The 17763-nt window shown below is 46.1% G+C and overlaps 1 protein-coding gene across 2 annotated transcripts in view; it reads left to right on the top strand.

Annotated features, from left to right (window-relative positions):
- Positions 1 to 17763, top strand: part of NKAIN4 (sodium/potassium transporting ATPase interacting 4) — a 92292-nt gene that overhangs the window by 55598 nt on the left and 18931 nt on the right. The gene's annotated exons all lie outside the window — the stretch shown is intronic.

The raw sequence follows: 17763 nt of genomic DNA, 5'->3' as shown, positions 1-17763 counted from the left end.
GAAGGAGTGCAGCAGCTGCGATCTTTGGTCTGGGAACCCACTCCCTTTGCTAGTTCAAGCTAAGCCACTGTTTTGTTCAGCATTACGTGTGAATCAGGATTATAAATTCCAGTTGGATATTTCGATCCATGGGGCTTGGGTGGCCAGGGGGAAACAGGAGATGACAGCAGCACCTTTGATAGCTGTGCAAAAGAAGGAATTTCTGTGGATGTAGCCAGAGCTGACCCAAGACATTTCCAAGATGGAAGCTCCTCTGCTTCCATGATCAGAAGGCGACTGGACTTGGTTGGCGACTGGACATCCATGCTGGCAACAACCCCCAGTACACCTGGGAGCTGCTGGCTGGATTAGTTTAGAGCAGGCATCCCCAAACTTCGGCCCTCCAGATGTTCTGGACTACAATTCCCATCTTCCCTGACCACTGGTCCTGCTAGCTAGGGATCATGGGAGTTGTAGGCCAAAACATCTGGAGGGCCGCAGTTTGGGGGTGCCTGGTTTAGAGCACTCTTGCCTCTGCCCTCTAATAATAATAATAATAATAATAATAATAATAATAATAATATTTATACCCCACCCATCTGGCTGGGTTTCCCCAGCCACTCTGGGCGGCTTCCAACAGAATATTAAAATACAATAGTCTATTAAACATTAGAAGCTTCACTAAACAGGACTGCCTTCAGATGTCTTCTAAAAGTCTCCCACAGAAAGGAAGAGCCAAGGAGGTGCTGCGGCAAACCAAGGGCAGGAGGACAGTATTTATTTAGAACAGTGGTTTGCAGAGGGGCATAGTCCGTAGGGTGAAAGCTGGGAAATACTGGGTGAGGAACAGATAGAAGAGGGAACACCAGGAGAGAGACAGCTGGCAGATTCAGTGTCCTTGGACAGCATTCCTGACCCCCACCCCTTCGCCTAGGACTAGATGGGCTCTGAGCGTGACAGAACAGAAAGCACAGAGACAACAAGCTCAGATTATCTGACATAGGAGTGACGTAGATTAATGGGGATGGAGGGGGTGATCCTTAACTGGGAGCAATACCATTTCTAAAGAGATATGCATTGCTGTGTCTCTCGCTGTGATTATTTAAGAAACTATCTGGTAAGAAGGCTCATTTCGTTTGATCTGCTTAATTACTGCCACCGGGGGTGGGATCTGAGTCCCCAAAGCCTGACACCTGAGGTGGTTGCTTCCCTCTGCCCAATGGCCATGCCGGCCTTGGATGTAGCATGTGTGTGTGGATATAAACTTAATTTTTGACTCCTGTTGATGACAGGAGTCGTCATCAACTTGCTGATTACAGGACTTGAACACTGTGGCTGATATCTAAGGTTTTCTTTAGTGGGGGCTTTTGACTCATACTGTTTGAACAGGGTTGAGATCACATGGGAAATGCTTTTGAAATTCTCCTTAGTTTCATGGGGAGACTGTGGAGGAGAGGCAATAGAAGCGTGATGCCAAAACCCCCTTGGGAACATACAAATAACTGCAAAGTTATTTGGATCCTGCCCTCTCCGAAACAAACAAACAACAAAACCCCACACTCATTGCCCTAAATCCAACAGTAATTAAAAATTTCATAAACTTGGTGTGTGTGTGCGCGCACGTGCACACGCAAGAATATGATGGATTTCCCCACTCGTCTCAAATTCTTTTCAACCAGTACAAAACAAGGCCCACAGCCCATCACACCAGGATGTGGCTCTGGTGCTGAGAGAGATTGTTCATTTAAAGTAAACCCAGGAAGATGAAAAACAAAGAGAAGCAAGACTCAGGCCGATATAGCAGGAGCGTTGCCTCAGCAATAGGTACATCAAAAACTTTACCAGCCAGCGTGACTGCGATTTAAATATTTATGCGTGAGCGTCGGGGAAGAAGAAGTTGCAGAGAGGGAGAGAATCCAATTAGGCAAAGGCTGTGTGCTTCTCCCCCCAAGGATATAATAATACACCCCGTCAGAAAACAAAGCCGTTCTGGTGCGCACCGCCCCCCCCCCCCCGCTTCTGTTCCTGCAGACGCCAGCAGTTTGCACAAAAGTTGCCATCAAATGTCACAGCGCTTATGTTTATCCATACCCTCAATTATTTATTTTTTTCATTAACATGCCACAGTAATTGGTGCCGCCCGGTAATTGATTCTTGTTTGCTGTGGAGTAAACTGAAACAAAAAAGTCTATTGTCTTCATAAAATGCCACTAGAGCGCGTACATTTTCTAGCATCTCAGCAATGGAAGCCACCGTCTTCTAAAATCTGCTTTGCTTTGTTTTGCATGAATATAACACTCTATGTCTCCCTCTATATTTTTACCAAGCGAGCTGATCTTAGTCCTCCCTGTCACATGGCAAATGTAATGTGTGAATCAGAGAATCATAGCTATGGCAAGGCAGCAATTTTATGTTTGTGTGAGTACACTCCCCAGGATGAATTCATGGTCAAATCTGTGGTTGTGAGAACAGGATGCTAGACTAGATGAGCCACTGGCCTGATCCAGCAGGTTCTTCTTACATTTTCACCCCCTGTATGGATATATTCCTAAGGATGGTCAACGCCGGCTGCATTCAGATGTCACAGATATTTACTTTACCTGATAATTTCTGCACTCTAGGTGATCTTTCTCACAACGCAAATGCCGCTACTGGAAATCTAGTCGCATTCATTTCCAAGTTGTTTCCAGAAAAGAAAAAAACAGATTGCAACCCCATTAACTCAGAAAATCACGGGAGTTTGGTGTTGCAATTTCACACAACAAAATGTGGGGAGGTGTTCTTACATACAATTATTTCCTGCCTTTTAAAAGTTAGCACAACATGTGATCGAAAAGCTGCAATTCCATAAAGCAACAGGTACAAATTGAAAGCCCTGCTCCTTACCCCTGACAGTTTATATTCCCCAAAGGAGGGAGCCCAGAGCAGAAGTGACAACCAAGTTCTTAAGAAGGCAGCAGACTGGAAGAGATGTAATAAGAACTGCCATCTTAAACTGGGCGAGGAGGCACACCAGCCAAATTTTATTGACGGTTAAGGTATGCCGTTCGAGACAAAAACTTTGAGGGTTAAAGACATCCCTTTTGAAAGACTGTTTCTTGAAGGCTGTTTAACGCAAGCTCTTGCAGGGCCTGAACTGCCGGACAAAAGGACATCTTGTGTTTATGACAGCTTCCCTCCCCGGGAAAATAGCAGCTCCAGGGGTGAGGGATTTTTGTCAGGATCACAGCTTGGGGGGAAGGTTTAATCCACCCTCTCATCCCTGTGCAGGGTGGTCCCAGTCCTGAACTGACTTCCCTCTCCTGTGACCATTATTTTTAAAACAGATTTGCATGTTTAATGAATCAGGTTTGGTCCGCAGGTCAAACGCCTAATGCCCAAGTTGCTTGACGACAAAAATATGAGGCCTTGCACGACGTCCCTGCGAGACGGAAACTTGGTTGCTCGCTAGGAAGGAGGTCAACTTTAGAGCGTGCACACACAGAGGGGAGCACCATGCACACTCGGGGGGGGGGGGGTTCACCGAAGCACAAATAAGGTTCAGCTTTGGGGCAGATGATGCCATCTGTGGGTGCAATTGGGCTTGCACACAGCCTGCGTTTCCTTACCTTTGCTGGCTGAGTGGGGAAAGAGGCCCTTTCCTTTGTGAAAGATGTGGAGGGAAGAAAGCCCGCAGGGAAAACTGGGACTAATCAGATGCTGCTTGAAACTGGCCGTCCAGGGCCTTGCAGGCCTTGTCTCTGAGGGTTAAAGGCAGCCTTGCCTGTCTTCTTAATCTCATTTAAACGCAAATAGGAGCAGAACAGGCTCTCTCGTTCCACTCCCCGTCCCTGACCCACTGTGCTACAGACAAGTCAAATGGCTTTATTGACCCTGCCTCCCTGGAAAGTAAAAGAGAGGGGGAGATAGGAGGGGTTCATCCTGTTGCGCTCCTCATTTGCTGGGTTTTTTTTTGCCAGGGTGCAGAGCCCTGTGCTAATTAAAAGACGTGTGTGTGTGTGTGTGTGTGTGTGTGTGTGTGTGTGTGTTGTGTTTTCAGCCCTACACATGAAAGTGGCTTTCATATGCTACATCAAGGTGTGTTATCAGCATCTGTGCAGGTTTGCTGCACATCTCCCTTCCCTGTTTCCTGCTTTGTCTTTTCCAAAATATCCATTCCCGTTCAATAGCTACAGGTGCGCCAGTTGGGGTGGGGAGGCAGGGAATGCCCCCCCAAATTTTGCAATGAAGAGGACAGGCCCCCTCAAAGTTCTGCAGCGGCCATGTGGTTCAGCAGCTGCACAGCACAGAGTTGGGATTCAGGATGAGGTCAAAGTGCTTGTATGGCAATGCAGGAGGGAGGGAAGACAGATCGTTTTCTTCCAAGAGCCCATGTGCCAAAATGGAGTTAGGAAATGTCTCCCCATTTTCATCAGAGAAGAACCTACCTTGCCTGTTGGCTGTTTCCATTTCCAAACGACAGCCTGGAACGCTCCCAGGAAAGATGGCAAATGTTGACTTTGACGGCAGATGCTACAGCAAAAGCTAGCATGAGAGCCACCGGCATATGCTAAATTTCCACCAGTAATAATTACCCCCCAGCAAATGAAGAGAGTGGGGGGTGGGAACAAAGGTTGCAGGCTGCCATCTGTACATTGCCGTGGTTTCATCTTCACCAGCTGCTGGTGGGATCTTGCCTGCAATTCCGAAATGCAGGCGAGAGCTTGGGTGTTGCTGGGGCCTGCCCCCCACTTTCAGTATTGCCAAAGAGAATAATTTCGCTCCATTGGATTTCATATGACACATAAAATTAAATATATGGCTGTATGGTGAAAGATTGCTGTTGTGATTATTAATAAATGTTTTAAGGGGTTGCTTTTAAGGGCAGCTTGCAGGATTAAAACACACAACAAAACCCTTTTAAACCAAAGTCAGCGGTAAGCAATAAAGAGGCAGTCAGCCCCGCAGTAAAAATGGAAAGCGTAATGCTGGTGGTCAACAAAAGAGGTTTAAAGACTCTCTCAAGGCAAATCTTAAGAAGTGTAGTACTGTATAAACACCAACAACTGGGAAACACTGGCCTGCGAGCGCTCCAGTTGGATAACAGCCTTTACCAAAGGCGTCATGGGCTTTGAAGACACTCGAACTCAGGACGCAATGGATAAACGTGCTAAGAGGAAGGCACGCTTGGCAAATACACACCGTGATCAACTCCCACCCAGAAACCGATGTCCCCACAATGGAAGGACGTGTGGATCCAGAATTGGCCTCCACAGTCACTTACGGTCTCTCTGTTAAAATGGTGTTTATGGAAGACGATCTTACTTGGCTATGAGGGATCGCCAAAGAAGAAGAAAGAATACAATTCAGTAATAAAACGCTGCCAATGGCACATCTGCACCATAAGTTTAAAGTGCTGTTATACCAGTTCACCAGTGGTGACTCCCTGCTCCCCACAAAGAATCCTGGGAACTATAGTTTGCTAAGGGCATTGAGAGTAGTTAGGAGACCCCTATTCACCCTCACAGAGCTACAGTTCCCAGAGTAATAACAATCAACCCTTTCCCCCATGGATCTCTTGTAGCTTTTATGAGGGGAACTAGGGTCTCCTAACAACCCTCAGCACCCTTACCTAATCTGGGGTGCGGGTGGCACTGTGGTTTAAACAACTGAGCCTCTTAGGCTTCCCGATCAGAAGGTCGGCAGTTGGAATCCCTGCGACGGAGTGAGCTCCCATTGCTCTGTCCCAGCTCCTGCCAACCTAGCAGTTCGAAAGCACACCAGTGAGAATAGATAAATAGGTACCGTTGTGGCGGGAAGGTAAATGGTTTTTCCGTGCACTCTGGTTTCCGTCACGGTGTTCTGTTGCGCCAGTAGCGGTTTAGTCATGCTGGCCACGTGACCCAGAAAGCTGTCTGTGGACAAACGCTAGCTCCCTTGGCCTGAAAGCAAGATGAATGTCGCACCCCGCAGTCGCCTTTGACTGGACTTAACCGTCCAGGGGTCCTTTACCTTACCTTTACTCGGAACAGATCAGGTGAACCCCTTTTGGTACTGTGGGTCCTTCCTCCATCTGTAATAATGACAAGGCCTGCCAGACCCAAGACAAAAGGCTTTCCAGAGACACGGGGCCATGACAAAGAAGGCTCTTTCCTAGAACTCAACTATCTAACGGCTATCAGAGCATACCTGCCAAGTTGCTGTAAGGGACCGGCCGGAAGTAGCAGACCGGAAGTAGTGCTGCCGCCATTTTGGAACTGGGCGGAGCATGCTCAGAAGTGACTTTTGATGCTGCTTCGCCCAGTTCCAAAATGGCCGCCACGCCAGAAGTCGCACTGCAGCCATTTTGGAACTGGGCAGAGCAGCATCAAAAGTCGCTTCTGAGCATGCTCCGCCCAGTTCCAAAATGGCCGCCGCGCCAGAATAAACCGGGAAAAAACAAAAAAAACCCTGTTTTTTCAGCTAAGAACAGCTGGAAAAATGGGGGTTTCCTGGGGAATACGGGAGACTTGGCAGCTATGTATCAGAGGTGGGCAGGAGAGAGTGCCTGTCGCTGACCTTAACATGCAGGCAGGCTGAGATGAGTGCATAAGAAGGTAAGATGAACCTACTGCTCGGAGCTCTACCAAGAAGAATGCCCAGAGGCCCTGGCATCCTTCCCCAACCTGGTGCCCTCCAGATGCAGTTGGACTCCAGCTCCCATGATTTCCCAAGTTAACGGGATTGCAAATAGATGTGGGATTCCCCCCCCCCCCCTGGAAACAATTAACATGGAAAGGGCCATGCTGGTGGGAATTGATCTCTGTGTAGCAGCGGCGGGTTTTAAGCTTTCCAGCCAAGCCTTTACCATTGCACTTTCATGCATTTGTGCAATGGCACTTCCCAGCTGCCCTGGCCATCCACCTGAATCCAAGAGAACGAGGGAGGCAGGGCACATTTATTTGTCCTGCACCAGAACCAGGGGCGACCCCCCAAACCAGCTAGGATGTCAGCTTGCAGTAGCTTTTAGCACCTCCACAAGCGGTGAACGTGGCTGTTGTCAAACCGGCATCTGTTCAGGGCTGCCCCGAGTCGCCCGGCAACTTCCTGTAACAACTTCATGGTGCATTCTGGCACCTATTTTTCTTGGGGGGGGGGAACCACTGCCCAGAACTGCAGTGCTGAAGGGCTAAGGATGGTTGATCTCTATTGCCATAAATAGCCCAGCTCTCTCCTCCTTTCCCCTTAGGCTCCATCTGAAAGCAGAATAATGATGAGGTCTCTGCATAACCGTTTGGTTATCCATGCAGCTCTTTTAATCTTCTCTCTGAAGTCCGTCCCTCCTACCTCTTTACCATTTCCCCCTCCTTCCAGCTCTCTTCGATTTCTGATTAAAATATTTAAAACTGGGCAAATGGAAAGAAACTTTAATGTAGGTCAGAACTTGACCCTCAAATATTTGAAGAGCATTACTTTTTTAAATCTTGGGGGGCGTACGTGGATGTCTGGAGGACGGGAGAGACATGCGGGAGGGTCTATTATTCATAGCACCGTTTTTCTTTCAAAGTAACTTTAATTTGAAAAGAAGTCTCCATATTTCACTTTATTTTATTTAAGGGAGAATAAGGGCCTGATTTCATGCGGTGCGGTATGAACTGTGCCGGTTAGAGTCATGTATAATTCAGGATCTGAAATTACAAGTTGGAATCTCTTGTCTTTCAAATGGTAGATTTACATTTTCAGACAGTTACACAGATGAAGTTGAGGGAGCATCGTCAGGCCGCAGAGACTGGCATGGCTCCATTAAAGGCTTCTGGGAAATTGGGTCTTATATTTTAGCACATTCTGGATATGTCTCCCAGAGGGACAAAAGAGCGGGGGCTGCTTAGCACTTGACGGATTCCTGCCTCCAACAAGAGGAAAAGAGATGGAGGGAAAGAGGTGAATGTGAAATCAAACGCCAAGTGGGATCAAAACCTGAGGGCAACCTCTTCCAGATCAATTGCCAGGGAACCTTAGGAAGAGAGGGAGCTGTCTTATACTGAGTCAGACCATTGGTTTGTCAACCTCAGTATTGTCTACACTGGCAGGCAGCAGCTCCACAGGGTTTCAGACAGAAGACACCATACCCTCCAACATTTCTCTGATGAAAATAGGGACGTCCTATTCAACAACAACAACAACAACAACAACAACAACAACAACAACAACAACAGGAGGGAATGTTCCAGTCCCTCTAAGTGTCCCTATTTTCCAGGGACAATCTCGGATTTACAGAAGCTGTCCTGGTTTCTGATTTGATCCTGGAATGTCCTGCTTTTCCTTGGCGCATCCCTATTTCCGTCGAAGAAATGTTGAAGGCTATGGAGTTTTGCGACCCACAAGCCAAGGAGATAAGTAACTATACAACCTACAGAAGACATCTGAAGGCAGACCTTTATGGGGAAGGTTTTTTTTAATGTTTAATGTTTTATTTTGTTTTTATATATGTTGGGAGCCACCTAGAGTGGCTGGGGCAACCCTGTCAGATGGCTGGGATATAAAGAAAACAGCAGCAGCAGCAACAACAACAATCATCAGAATAGGACGCCCCTATTTTCATCAGAGAAATGTCGGAGGGTATGAGAGCTGTGTATTCAGCATAATGAAGCTGGCAGGTGTGCCTCTGAGGGGAGGGAATTCCACAACTGAGCGGCTTCCACAGACAACGGCCTCTTCCCAGGAGTTTCCTCTCAGCACCCAGAGTTCATTGAGGAAGGCCATGATTGTTTAAAGCGGTATGATTGTGCTGCAAATGTGCAATGTAGATGGTGCTTCTTGGGCTCACAGCCTCTCTGTACCCAGGCACAAGGAAAACTGGCCCATTGCCTCAGGGAAGGAATCTCCTACTTAAGCAGAATTCTGTTTCCAGCCTGCACATCTGATGACTGTTGACTGGGAGCGGGACCACATATCACGGTCCTGAGAGATCTACATTGGCTCCCAGTACGTTTCCGAGCATGAGCACAATTCAAAGTGTTGGTGCTGACCTTTAAAGCCCTAAACGGCCTCGGTCCTGTATACCTGAAGGAGCGTCTCCACCCCCATCGTTCAGCCTGGACACTGAGATCCAGCACCGAGGGCCTTCTGGTGGTTCCCTCACTGTGAGAAGCAAAGCTACAGGGAACCAGACAGAGGGCCTTCTTGGTAGTGGCACCCGCCCTGTGGAACGCCCTCCCATCAGAGGTCAGAGAGATAAACAACTACCTGACATTTAGAAAATACCTAAAGGCAGCCCTGTTTAGGGAAGTTTTAAATCTGTGATATTTTAATGTATTTTAATGTGTGTTGGAAGCCGCCCAGAGTGGCAGGGGGGACCTGGCCAGATGGGTGGGGTATAAATAATATATTATTATTATTATTATTATTATTATTATTATTATTATTATTATTATATTATTACCCAAGAAAATGAACACAGTTGACCAGCACACCTGCAGTGGTCTCCCAGATGTTTGACAAAGGAGCGCAGGAAGCTATCTCATACTGAACCCGTTCATTGGTCCCTGTAGCTCATTATTGTCTACAACAGGCATGTCCAACAGGTAGATGATCTACCAGTAGATCACTGGATGTCTGTGGTAGATCACCGGCTCCCCCCAAAGAAGCTCAACAAGTTTGGCTCCCCTAAAAAAAAGCAAGCTCAACATTTTTGCCCTGCATGCCAAAAAAGCATGGCTTTCCCCCTTCCTAAAAAAAGGTCAACAACTTTGATCTGAACCCCCCAAAAGGGGGTAGATCACTGCCAGTTTTTAACTCTCTTGGGAGTCGGCCACCGCTGGTCTACAATAACTTGGCTTTCCAGGGCTTGAGAAAGGGAGTCTCTTCCACCTCTACCTTGAGATGCTGAGAATTGAATCTGGGACCTTCTGCATGCAAAGGAACTTCCTTACTGCTGAGCTACAGCCCATCCCCCAGTGCTTGCCATGTTAATGCAGTTCACAGTAAGAGGAAAGTAGGAAAAGCAGGTTCAGCCACCCTTCAAAAGTGGGCTGCCCTACATGCCTGGTGGGCTGCAATTGTCTCTGCAGGTCAAAAGTTGTAATGTGTATAAGCATTTGTTGGGCTTTAATAGAATTCTAATGGGACCCATCTATCATGGAAAAATGCATTCTAGGTCTATTACAAGCTAGGCTTGTTCAGCACCTTTTGGATCACCGTGGATTCTTCGTTTCTCATGGGTTCTCCACCCCCCCCTCTTCCTTGCTTCCCTCCTTTCCATTGTCCTAATTCTCCTCTTGATAATTTCCTGCCTACGTTGACCTTGAAGCATCTTCTCCTGTGGGCAAACGCCTTGATGGATGGTGCTGTGATACATAGATCAAAAACTCTTCGCCTTCCATGCTGAGACAACGGGAAAAAAGTAATTTCCCTCCGCCCGCTGCCACCCAATCCATTCTTGCTACTGCCAGAGGATGCTCGTCTTTAGAAGACTTTGGGGACATTTTAAGGCAATTGACTCTCTTTTCCACAGAACAGATTAACACACACGCACACAGAAAGAGATCTGCACGATGTGTTTTTTTGCAGGTGGGGTGATTGTGTAGGAAATTCATTAGCTCAGTGGTAGCAGTCCTACTTCAATCCCCAGCATGTGAAGGACATCCATGAAGGGTAAGACTATCAATGGTACTGGTTTTGATGATTACATGTTACCAGGGATCATAACTAGGAGTGTGCTATTTCACTCATGCCCTACTTATGGGTTTTCCACATGTCATAGATTGAATAAAGCTATAACAGAACGTATCAGGGCCAGTGTGGTGTAGCTGTAGCTAAATGGAACCATGCAGAAGGTTCCAAGTTCAATGCCTGGCATCTCCAGTTGGGCTGGGAGAGAATCTCTGAGAGATTCAGAGAGCTTCTGGTAAGAGTAGACAATGCTGAGTTAGATGGGCCAGTCTTCTGACTCATTATAAGGCAGCTTCCTATGTTCCTATATGCTTCTATCAATTCCTGTGGAGCAAGAATCAGCAATGAATTCATTTAAACACACACCTCAATGTTATGCTTCCTTCTTAGCATTGCATTTTACTGCTGTGACCTTTCAGAGTTTGATTTTTCCCTGCTATTGGCTTTATACCATTCATATTTCATGCGGAGGGCAAAACATAGCAGAGCTTCCAGGCGTTTTCTATATCCCCGAGATGCTGGCTTTCATTACAGCTTAGCATGGAAAGGCAGTTCAGGCTCACATGATGCGCTCTTCCCCGAAACCCTCTGCTTGCTCTAGAAACCTCTCCGATCCTGATGAGCTGGGAGGCTGATGTAACCTCTTTGGGTAAAGTAGGAGAAGTGAAACAATTGAATAAACAGTAATTCATTATTGATGAAACCCCATGTTGGAAAGTCGTAGGCGGGGGGGGGGGAGGAGGTGAGGTCAAAGCAGAACAAAGGTTTTAATCGCTAAGTGGGATGTGTTGGAAACAAAGTCAAAGGAATGGGAGTGAGATGTACAAGGCCAACGAGAGGCCTTGGAAAACTGCTATCTAAGGATGTGTCCTTGGGGACATGTTGAAAGGGTTCAGAAGGGTATTCAGAAGGGTATTCAGAAGGGTAAGGACCTATGCTACAACCCTAGAAAGCTGTAGAGAAATGCAAAGGACCCCTGAGCACAAGGGGAATCTGGTTGGCAAGCAGATACAACCAGCAGTCTAGTATCCCGTTTCATTGCCCTTCCTTTCTGAGAGTGTAAGAAAGGACTTCTTCCATTCTCAGAGATGGATATAAGTGACGTGCTAATTAAAAAATTCCTAAAATGCTACTCAAGGCCAGTGAGATCTCAGTGATGCCCACAAAATCCTGGTTTCTGTATTGCTCCATTCTGAGACTTTGGCATCCATTTCCTATGGACTCAATTATTAGATTCCTGGGCAGAGATTTAAGGTAGATGGGTTAAATTTCTGTTACCCTAGCCCTGAGCCCATGGGATACAGCCAGCTATAAATAATCTGATCGAATTAATAAATGGAAGGATCCAGTTGCTTATTACCTTTTCAAGGACATAGGAAGTTATAACTGTCAGCAGCCAGGGTTCATATTTCTGGGGCAATGATGAATTTTTAATCCTTTGTCCAATGCTTAATGTATTTTGGTACTTAACTCTATGTGTCGTGCATTGGGCAAACAATTACATTGAAGGATATTTAGTTTAAGTTTGCCAATAAAAGGAAGGTAAACGGAGTTTCCGCTTTGGGTCTTTGAAGCTGGGCAGGCTTCCGGCTTCTGATTTTGGGAGAGTTTCCTCATAGAGGTCAGGACACTTTCAGCTAAAGAAAGTGGGGATCTGATCAGCTAGAGAAAGTGGGGATCTGAGCATTGTGCCACATCTGACAGCACATACATAGAAAGGCATGGGCGAAATCATAAGAGATATATTTCCCCCGAAGACCCACCAAACCTGGATCTGGGTATCTTCCAAAAAAGTGCAAGATATCCTGCTTCTCATTGGCTTTTGGTGGCCCCAGATATAGAGAGATGATGTGAGATGAAGGTGATTTAATCAATGCACTTGGAACTTGATGGTTTTAGGGTATTGTTAGCTGGGCGTTTGGGTTGTGATAAATCAAAGAAGTAAATAATGAAACACCACTTGCACAACAACAAAACCATGCTGGGTGTTGCTCACCATGTGCAGGTTATTGATTCAGCACCATGGCCAGCTCCAGACCTGCATACCTTTAAAAGCTTTCACCTCCACTATCTCAAAAGGCATGCATCACTGGGGTAAGAAATCATCAGGAACAGTCTGAGTTGTATTTTCCCTTGGCTTTTCAGCATCTTCTTTGCCCCAGGCTCCTGTGCCCAAGCCCACTAGTGTCCTAGATGGTGTGCCGCTGTTTGTTTTTTTAATCAAAATTTTTTTTATTAAAATAAAAAAATTCCTTCAGTAGCACCTTAAAGACCAACTAAGTTTTTATTTTGGTATGAGCTTTCGTGTGCATGCACACTTCGTCAGATACACTGAAATAGAAGCAACCAGACCCTTATGTATATTCAGAGGGAAAGCTCATACCAAAATAAAAACTTAGTTGGTCTTTAAGGTGCCACTGAAGGAATTTTTTTATTTTGTTTCGACTCAGACCAACACGGTTACCTACCTGTAACTTTTTTATTAAGTTTTACATTACCAATTCAAATTCAAACATTAAACATCAACATTTAGGATTCCTTGAATCCTTTGACTCCCTCTGCCCTTCCATGGTTACCATTATCGATCTTTTTTCAACTGCTTCTCTTATTTTCTCTTTTTTTAAAAAAAAATAGTCCATTTTTACCATAGTCTTTAATACATTACAAGCTTTTTTAGTTGTTTACAGTGTTTTCTTAAATACATTGTAGATCTTTCCCATTCCTTCTTAAAGTTCGTCTCTTCCTAGCTTCTGATTTTCTCTGTCAATTTCACCATTTCGGCATAGTCCATTTGTCTCTGGTCGGGACTTTATTTTCTTTCCATCTCTGGGCTGCTCCACACTGCTGTCATTGCATACCTAAATAATCGTTTCTGCTCCTTCTACATGGTAGGCTTTGCCATGGTGACCCCTCAAGATGAATGGACACATCCTGCTTTTCTCTCCTCCTCGCGAGTCATGATACTTTAAAAAAAAACAAAAAAAACCCCTCTTACTAAAATTGCACAATGATGTGTTTGCACGGAAGCCAGAAAAGCACAGTTGCCGTAGATTTCCGAAAGGTTGCATTGACCATCTTGAAAGTGCTGGGTCCTCTTCTTGTTCCAGCTACTGAAGGGTTTGAAGACCATCTGGAAACTGCTGGATCCTCTTCTTGTACAGGGGATTAAAGACTTTGCTTCAGCTACATATTTATTTAGGCAGAATCCTTCATTTAAGACAGAATAGGAAGTCAAGCAAAGAGAGGCTGCCTCTGAGCAGCTTAGCATACACCTGAGCAATGAGGGTCTGGCACTGCAGTCATGCCAGTCACAGCAGCTTTTATAGGACCAGGTGGAACCCAAATTGGCCCTTGATATCACCTGATCTCTTTCAACTTGACAGGTGCAATGCCACCCACTAGCACTCTCTCTCTCTCTCTCTCTCTCTCTCTCTCTCTGTGTGTGTGTGTGTGTGTGTGTGTGTGTGAGAGAGAGAGAGAGAGAGAGAGAGAGAGAGAGATGCAGCAATTCTCCTGGATGTAGCTACAGCCGTGGAGTGAGTTAGGTGCTCAGAACCCCCTGTACAAATACTGTATTGGCCCGAATATAAGCCACACCTGAATATAAGCCGCACCTTTAAAATTGGCCCAACAGGACCCACACAGTGCGCTGGGAAATGATGGGCATGCTGCCAAAGAGGCCCCGAGACTCCCCCAAAGCACCAGCCCTACATGGTGCAGCCAGGGGGGGGAGGTTTGCATAGGGTGGTGGAGGCGACAGCCTGTCCGGGCAACTGCAACCCCCGCTCGCTAGGGCTCCAGCAGGAGTTAAAGGGTTGGGGAGCAGCGGGCGGCACGCCATTGCCCCGCACTCCTGAGCTGCTCTCGGGGGGGGGGAAGCTGCACCGCTTCCCCCCTTCGTTCTGATGGCTCAGGGCAGGCTTGGGATCAGTGGGCGGGGTGGGCACCATTGTCTCGCACCCTCAACAGCCCTCGTGGTGGCATCCTGGGCTGCTTCAGCAGTGATATCGTAAGGTCGCGAGTATAAGCCGCACTTTAACTTTTCATGGTCAGAATTTGGAAAAAAGGTGTGGCTTATATTTGAGCCAATACGGTATGCCTCCATGCCAGTGGTGCTTTCTTGGTTTTATGTTTTATAATTTGTATAGGACACATCTGCCAATGGCTTGGTCTCCCTACAGGCTTTTTGGCAGCAGGTGAAAGTATCTCCACTACTCTATTGAAATGCTTACATAGGACACTTAAGTTGGAGGCTTTCCAATGCCTTCCCACGAGTCTGTGCAATGTTGTTGGTGCAAGGAGGATCTCATACACTAGGATCCCTGGCTCCTCCAGATCTGCCGGGCACCACCTTTTCCAGGTTATTGTAGGCTTTAATTATTTGTTTTCCACTGCGAACTCAATCCACTTTAACGGGGAATTAGGACCAAACAATTACTCACACCGCAGGAAGGCAGAATGATGTATGAGGGGACTCTGGAAAGTGGAGTCATTCATTTTTAATACAAGAGAAACATACATCACACCGCTGAACAAAAGGCAGGATAATGAGGTTTCCGTGGGAGGGATTATGGAATGCATTTGGGTTTGGCAGGTCTCTTCTGAAAGCTCCGCTCTGAAGAGGTTGAGTAATGTTTTACATTGTTTTGCAAAAAAAAAAAAAAAAAAAAAAAGCTGCCTCACCAACTCTGAATCTCCCGAGCTTCTTATTAAGAGTTGCAAGGATGACAGAATGCTCACTTTCTTCTCCTTGCTCTGATGGACACCAGGAAGTTCAAGCCCACAATACATGCGGTTGAAGGCGTCCATTCTTTGGAAAGGTTGGAATTTGCTTTTGTGCCTTGACAGAAGGAACAAAATGGATTCTGCTGAGCGATGGCAGGTGATTGTAGTGTTCGGGAAGAGACAATGGCATTAGGCAGGAATTCAGCATCCTGGGAATGTCAACATCTTATTCTTTTACAAAGCAAGCTTCTGCAAAATATAGGCTTGAAAGTTTGGGCAGTGTCTGCAAAAATTCAGAAGGCGGCTCACTGAGAAGGCTAGCCAAAACCAGGATAAATTATGCAGGAACCACGACTCAGTGATGGAGTCTGAGTTTTGCGTTGCAGAAGGTCCCGGGCTCAATTCCTGGAATCTCCAACTCAAAGGATTTAGGAAATGTAGGAAACTGTCTTATATCAAGTCAGACCATTGGTCTATCTGGTTCTGTATTGTCTCCACACACAGGCAGTAGTAGCTCTCCAGGGTTTCAGTCAAAGGATATTCCCCGCCTTAGTGAAGATGCCTGGGGCTGAAGTTGAGACCCTCTGCATGCAAGGTAGAGCTCTGCTGAGGAGCTTTCCCACGGACCTACAGTTCTTCTCCCAAAGTACCAGCTGATGGGAAAGTTGGCTGCTTAAGATCCTGGTAGACTGCTGCAAGAGTTGACTGTTCTGAACTAGATGAACAAACCATCTGCCCTGATATAAGGGCACTTCTTATGTATCTATGCAAAATCTATAGGGTTTCATACAATATTAGTCTTACTCAAATTGACCCATTAAGATTTATGAGCTTGACTGACTATCTTAGTCTGGTAGTTTTGATGAGTCTGCTTTGATGTTGGGAAAGATTGAGGGCACTAGGAGAAGGGGACGACAGAGGACAAGATGGTTGGACAGTGTTCTCGAAGCTACGAACATGAGTTTGACCAAACTGTGGGAGGCAGTGCAAGACAGGAGTGCCTGGTGTGCTCTGGTCCATGGGGTCATGAAGAGTCGGACACGACTAAACGACTAAACAACAACAACTTTGAGTATAACTTAGTTTGATACAACCCACACAATGCATTGTAAATTATGCAAAATAAGAGCAAATGTGCTCAATATCCCCGTTTATATGAGCTGTAGAATTCAGAACATTGATTGCCCTGATCCTTCCTTCCTCTTTCCACATTAACTTCAAAGGGGGGGGGAAGGCCCAGGTAACTACCAGCTGGTGAGCTTGACATCGATACCACGAAAGGTCTTACAACAGATAATTCAACAGTTGGTCTCTGAGCTCTTAGATCCAGCATGAGTTTCTCAAAAACAAGCAATGCCAGAGCAATCTCATTTCTTTCTTTTTTTGATGGAATTACAAGCTTGGTGGATTAAGCAGAGGCTTGACAGGCATATGTCAAGAATGCTTTGATGGTGTTTCCTGCTTGGCAGGGGGTTGGACTGGATGGCCCTTGTGGTCTCTTCCAACTCTGTGATTCTAAGGGAATACATAGTGTATCTTGATTTCAGTAAGTCTTACTGAAAAAGTCCCCCATGATCCTCTTGCAAGGAAGCTGGTAAAATGTGGGTTGAACAGGGTAAATGTTAGGTGGATTTGTAGCTGGTTGACAGACTGACTGAACCCAAAGAATACTCATTAATGGTTCTTCATCATCCTGGAAAAGAAGTGACAAGTGGGGTGCCACAGGGTTCTGTCCTGGGCTTGTTGTTCAACATCTTTAAAAATGAATTGGAGGAAGGAATTGAGGGGATGCTCATCAAATTTGCAGATGGCACCAAACTGGGAGGGGTGGCTAATGCAGAATCAGAATTCAAAACGGCTTCAAGTTACAAGAAAGGAGATTCTGACGAAACATCAGGAATAACAGTAAGAGCTGTTCAACAGTGGAACAGTTTCCCTTGGGGAGTTGTGGGCTCTCCTTGGAGGTTTTTAAGCAGTGGTCGGATGGCCATCTGTCATGGATTCTTCAGCTGAGATTCCTGTATTGCAGGGGGTTGGACTAGATGACCCTTGGGGCCTCTTCCAACTCTACAATCCTACGATTCTATGTTGTACGACATGGGTAAGTAGAAGATGGATCAGAATCTGCTGGCTGATCTCTGGGTGATCTGTAGCATTGTCTGGAGACAATGAAGGCGAGTACCCTTGGGGGTGAAGTCAAATTGTTGGAGAATTACAGTGCCTGCTGTGATTGTAGAGACTGATATGGGAGAGACATGTTTTGTTGCAGCTGGGGCAGATGAAGGCGTCCGGTTGTGCTGATGCAGATGACCATGGCGTTTCTTCTTTCTGCGCTCCTCCCAGTTGTCTAACAATAACAATAACTAGTTAGCCAAAGGAACCCCAAAGCAAAATGTTAAAAAAAAGAAGAAGCTATAATCAAAGCTTTTC

The sequence above is a fragment of the Zootoca vivipara genome, chromosome 7 (assembly GCF_963506605.1).
Source record: "Zootoca vivipara chromosome 7, rZooViv1.1, whole genome shotgun sequence".
NCBI classification, from domain to species: domain Eukaryota; kingdom Metazoa; phylum Chordata; class Lepidosauria; order Squamata; family Lacertidae; genus Zootoca; species Zootoca vivipara.
This window is presented reverse-complemented; position numbering and strand designations above follow the sequence as displayed.